The 6,076-nt window shown below is 39.5% G+C and overlaps 1 non-coding gene across 1 annotated transcript; it reads right to left on the bottom strand.

Annotated features, from left to right (window-relative positions):
• Positions 1-4,283: 4,283 nt before the first annotated feature.
• On the bottom strand, positions 4,284-4,385 carry LOC116627973. The gene has a single exon (XR_004298558.1). It is a non-coding gene; the product is annotated as a U6 spliceosomal RNA (small nuclear RNA).
• Between the last annotated feature and the right edge of the window lie 1,691 nt (positions 4,386-6,076).

Consider the following 6,076-nt stretch of genomic DNA (forward strand, 5'->3'; position numbering starts at 1 on the left):
GCTTATATAATTGGTTGCTCCCTTGTTAAGGGAATAGATATTTAAAATTGTTAGATCTTCTTGTCGGATAGACCCTTTAAGTATGATATAGTGTCCTTCTTCATCTCTTATTATAGTCTTTGGTTTAAAATCTATTTTGTCTGATATAAGGATTGCCACCCTAGCTTTCTTTTGATGTCCATTAGCATGATAAATGATTCTCCACCCCTCACTTTAAATCTGGAGGTGTCTTTGGGTCTAAAATGAGTCTCTTGCAGACAGCATATCGATGGGTCTTGTTTTTTTTATCCAATCTGATACCCTGTGTCTTTTGATTGGGGCATTTAGCCCATTTACATTCAGAGTAACTATTGAAAGATATTAATTTAGTGCCATTGTATTGCCTGTAAAGTGACTGTTACTGTACATTGTCTCTATTCCTTTCTGGTCTATGTTACTTTTGGGCTTTGTCTTTGCTTAGAGGATCCCTTTTAATATTTCTTGTAGGGCTGGTTTGGTGATCACAAATTCTTTAGTTTCTGTCTGTCCTGGAATCTTTTTATCACTCCTTCCATTTTGAATTACATCCTAGCAGGATAAGGTATTCTTGGCTGCATATTTTTCTCATTTAGCACCCTGAATATATCATGCCAGTCCTTTCTGATCTGCCAGGCCTCTGTGGATAGGTCTGTTGCCAATCTAATGTTTCTACCCTTGTAGGTTACAGACCTCTTGTCCCAAGCTGCTTTCATGATTTTCTCTTTGTCTTTGAGATTTGTAAGTTTCACTACTATATGTCGGGGTGTTGACCTACTTGTATTGATTTTGAGGGGGGTTCTCTGTGCCTCTTGGATTTTGATGCATGTTTCCTTCCCCAGGTTAAAGAAGTTCTCCACTATAATTTGCTCCAATATACCTTCTGCCCCCCCCTTTCTCTTTCCTCTTCTTCTGGGATCCCAGTTATTCTAATATTGTTCTGCCTTATGGTATCACTTACCTCTCAAAATCTTGCCTTGTGATCCAGTAGTTGTTTATCTCTCTTTTTCTCAGCTTCTTTATTCTCCATCATTTGGTCTTCTATATCACGAATTCCCTCTTCTGCCTCATTTATCCTAGCAGTTAGAGCCTCCATTTTTTTTATTGCATCTCTTTAATCACTTTTTTGAGTTCAGCTTGGTTAGATTTTAGTTCTTTCATTTATCCAGAAATGGATTCTCTAGTGTCCTCTATGCTTTTTTCAAGTCCAGCTAGTATCTTCATAATCAGTATTCTGAACTCTAATTCTGACATCCTATGTCCATACTGATTAGGTCCCTGGTAATCAGTACTGCCTCTTGTTCTCTTTTTTGAGGTGAGATTTTTTGTCTTGTCATTCTGTCCAGAAAAGAATAGATGAACATGAGAACAAAATACTAAAATGACAACAATGACAACCAAGAAATATACACTAAGCAAATCAGAAGAGACCCGACACCAGGAAAAAAAAAAGAGAATATAATCAGGCAGGTGAGCAGACTACAGCAGTACACTGGATTCTGTGTGTATTTTGGTCTATCTTTTAGAAAACTAGATCCCAAAATTGTAAATATATGTACAAAAATATAATTAAATACAATGAAAGGATTGAATGTAACTGTAAAAATGGAAATTAAAAGACAAGAAAAAAACAACAACAACAAAAAAGGAAGAGATATAAACAGACAGGTGAACAGAACAGAGCAATAGACTCTCTCCTGAGTGTATTTTGGTCAGTTTGTTAGAAGAAACTACATCTCAGAATTGCATAGAAAAAAAAAACATATATACAAAGATAAAAGTAAATACAATGAAAGAATAGAATGCAACTGTAAAGATGGAAATTAAAAAAGATTTTAACAAAACAAACAAAAAGAAGGAAGAAGAAGAAAAAAAAACCCAAACAAACAAAAAAGAGAATATGATCAGTCAGGTGAATAGAATAGAGCCATACACTAGATTTTGGGTGTATTTTGGTCTGTTAGAAGAAATTGCATCTCAAAATTGTAAAGAAAGAAAAACTTATATATATATATATACACAAAAATGAGATTAAATATAATGGATAGAATGTAATTGTAAAAAATTAAATTAAAAAAGATTTAAAAAGAGTTGATAAAATAAGAAATTGATTGAATAAGGAAAGAAAAAATTTTTAAAAATTAAAGTTGAAAGACTAAAGAATCATGGGAAAAAAGCCATGAATTCTATGTGCTGTATTCCCCTAGCACTGGAGTTTTACAGTTCTCATTGATCGGTAAACTTGGTCTTGGCTGGATGTTCTTGCTGATATTCTGGGAGAGGGGCCTGTTGAGTTGATTCTCAAGTGTACTTGCCCCAGGCGAATTGCCCTGCACTTGCCAGGGGGCCTGGCTAAGTAATCTGGTCCAGTTTGCTCTATGTGGGTTTTGTTTCCTGATGGCTTTCCACGCAGCTTCAGGGGATGAGAATGAAAATAGTGGCCTCCCAATCTCTGGCTTCAGAGCCAAAAGCTCAGGGCCCCACTCTTCAGTGATCCTTCAGAGAAAAGCAGTCAATCACTCCTGTCTCCCTGGTCTCTGGCTGCACTCCGTGCTCACCCAGCCTGTGCCTGAGCATTTCTATCTCAGGCATATGACCCCGTTTCGAGTCTCCAAACCTTGCAGACTCCTGTGGTGTGCTCCCACCCTACTCCTCCCAGGGGAGGAAGGGGGGTTCTCATGGTTCTGCCACTTTTTGGGCCCCTGCTAAGAGAGGAGTCACCTGACTGGTTTATGGCAACCCTGAGCTGAGAGCCCACTCCTGGGCTCACTCTTTGCAGCCAGCTTCCCTGCTCCAATGTCTGGAAGCTCTGTCACACTCAGGCACCCCCGGTCTTCCTGTGAGCCCAAGGATCCTGAGACCACAGTGTCCCAGCTAGGGTTCCACCCCCACTTAGCCACCTGAGTAATGTTCCTCACCGGAGCAGACTTCTAAAAGTTCTGATTTTGTGCTTCATTTCTATATTACTTGCCAGTAGCTGGCTTATGGAGGCTCCCTCTCCCCATGATTTATCTTCCCATATATTGCCTCAGATTCACTTCTCTGCACCTCCTACCTTGCAGAAAGTGGTTGCTTTTCTATTTGTAGAGTTGCAGCTATTCTTTTCTATCTCTGGTTGAGTTCACAGGTGTGCAGAATGATTTGATAGCTATCTACCTGAATTTCTGGGACCAGATAAAATTAAGTTCTCCTACTCCTCCACCTTGGACTCCTCAGCCCTCATGGATTCCTATTTTTCATCAATGGTTTATAATTCATTTCTGCCCTTAATTATATTGATGCTTAAATTGTTCTATATTTGGACAGTGGGAACCCCCTCAATCTGGTTCCTGTGTTCCTGTGATACATTCTATCATTTTTTTTCAGCATTTCCTTACTTTCTGGAATAATAAGATGTTCCAGGCTCATCTTGTACCTACACTGCTCCAACTGTATAATCATCCATTTCCCCCAAAGAGCTCTGACTTCTTTTAGTGGGAAATGATATTAGAGATGAAGATCTGGGCACTAGGTTGAGTTGAATGACAGAAAGCATTATGGAACCTGGCCAGATGGACAACAGCTGTCCTAGCCATGAGGAAAAGAGGGGAGAATAGGGGTTAGAAAATGTTCTCAAGGGTATGTTCAGCTACCATGGCAAACATTGTAGGTCGCTCACATGACAGCCCCACATGCTAAAGAAAAACTCAGAGTTGTTCTTTGCCCAGCCCTGGGAGATGAATCATTATTAGTTTAAGCTAATCATGGCAATCCCATTCCCATTTGCTTAGTGAGGCCAATTGGTGAGCATGTGACCAGTTCTAGTTAATGAGACCTTAGGGAAAATCTGTTGTGGTATTTCTGAAAAAGATCACACTTTCTGGTAAAAGCTGCAGGCCTTGGAAGAAAACAGCCTCTTTGTCCCATGCTTCTTTTTTGCTGCCTAGAATGTCATTGTTTGGCAATGTGATGTTTAGTGCGGTAGCAGTCATCTTATGGCCATTCATTAATTCAATAAATATTTATGGAGTGCATTCTATGTGCCAGGCAATGTTCTAGGTATTGGGGATACAAGAGTAAACAAAACAGATTAAAGTCTCTGCCTTCATGGAATTTGCATTCTAATGTGGGAGAGAGGAAACAAAAAAATAAAATATATGGTATGCCCAATGGTGACAAGTGATAAGGAACAAATGAAGCAGGGAAAGAAGAGAGGGAATGCCAGAAGTGAGTTTGTAATTTTTAATAGGGTCATCAGGGACAGTCCAATTAAAAAAGAGTTATTTGAGGAAAAAATGGCATGCTTCATGATTCAATTATTTTTATACAGGGGCAATGGTAATCTTCTCTATTTCATTTCAGTTTTAGGGAATATGTGCTCTTGAAGAAAAGGGAGACATTCATTACTAGACACCTAGGATGATAGAGTATAAAGATGGAGAGAGCTTGGGTCTTTGATGACATAATTGAACTGCTGAATTAAGCAACTTTGGAACTGACTTGTTTCCATACTTCTTGTTATGTGAGATCATGAAATCTCTTTATTGTCTAAGTGACAATTAGTGAGATATCTGTAGTCGCAGCCCAAAGCACTGTAACCAATACAGAGGTCATTAAATAAGTTTGCTTGACTAGCTCAGAAAGCAGATAAAAGGCAAGCTTTGTGATTTCAGGTGTGCAAGATTTGGAAGATGGCAATACTAGAGTTGTAAAAATTATCATTTTGCAACCATCGTGGTTAAGATTGGTGCAGGAAAGATCAATGGACACAAGTCTGGGGGACATTTTAATGAGAAGGTTATAGACTGGTTAGAGGGTCAATGTTAAAGACGGAATGTTACCAGGGGTCCCAGATGGAACTTACCAATCTGGAAAGTTGAAGATGACCATAAGAACATAAAATTGGGAAGAATAAAAGTACTAGAAGAAGGAAAATTATTTGGGAGGTGGGAAAGCACATGAGGCAAGAAAGAACAGCTTTTGGCATAAAAGTCCTGGGTTGCATCTCTAGCTCTGATGGTTGTTGACTGGGTGACCTTGGGTGAGTGGCTTCATCTCTGAGCATCAGTTCACTTGTCTATAAAATGAAGGTGATGATGCCTGCTTTAACGTAAATATGGGAGGATTAAATGAGGTAATTTATATGAAAGTTTCCTGGCATATAGCAGGGTTTTTTTTTGTTTTTTTTTTTCACGTGCCCTCCTTCTTTATTTTTTTATTTTTATTTTTTGTAGTTTTTAATTTTTTTTTTAAGATTTTTATTTATTTATTGAGAGAGAGAGAGAATGATAGAGAGAGAGCATGAGAGGGAAGAGGGTCAGAGGGAGAAGCAGACTCCCTGCCGAGCAGGGAGCCCGATGTGGGACTCGATCCAGGGACTCCAGGATCATGACCTGAGCCGAAGGCAGTCGCTTAACCAACTGAGCCACCCAGGCGCCCCTGTAGTTTTTAATTTTATTATGTTAGTCACCATACAATACATCATTAGTTTTTGATGTAGTGATCCACGATCCATTGTTTTGTATAACACCCAGTACTCCATGCAGTACGTGCCCTCCTTAATACCCATCACCGGGCTAACCAATCCCCCCTCCCCCCTCCCCTCTAAAACCCTGTTTGTTTCTCAGGTCCACAGTCTCTCATGGTTCATCTCTCCCTCCAATTCCCCCCCCCATTTTTCCCTTCCTTCTCCTAATGTCCTCCATGTTATTCCTTATGTTCCACAAATAAGTGAAACCATATGATAATTGACTTTCTCTGCTTGACTTATTTCACTTAGCATAATCTCCTCCAGTCCCATCCATGTTGATGTAAAAGTTGGGTATTCATCTTTTCTGATGGCTGAGTAATATTCCATTGTATATATGGACCACATCTTCTTTATCCATTCATCTGTTGAAGGGCATCTCGGCTCTTTCCACAGTTTGGCTATTGCGGACGTTGCTGCTGTGAACATTGGGGTGCATATGGCCCTTCTTTTCACTACATCTGTGTCTTTGGGGTAAATACCAAGGAGTGCAATTGCTGGGTCATAGGGTAGCTCTATTTTTAAATTTTTGAGGAACCTCCACACTGTTTTCCA

The sequence above is a fragment of the Phoca vitulina genome, unplaced genomic scaffold, assembly GCF_004348235.1.
Source record: "Phoca vitulina isolate PV1807 unplaced genomic scaffold, GSC_HSeal_1.0 scaffold107, whole genome shotgun sequence".
In the NCBI taxonomy this organism is placed as follows: Eukaryota; Metazoa; Chordata; class Mammalia; order Carnivora; family Phocidae; genus Phoca; species Phoca vitulina.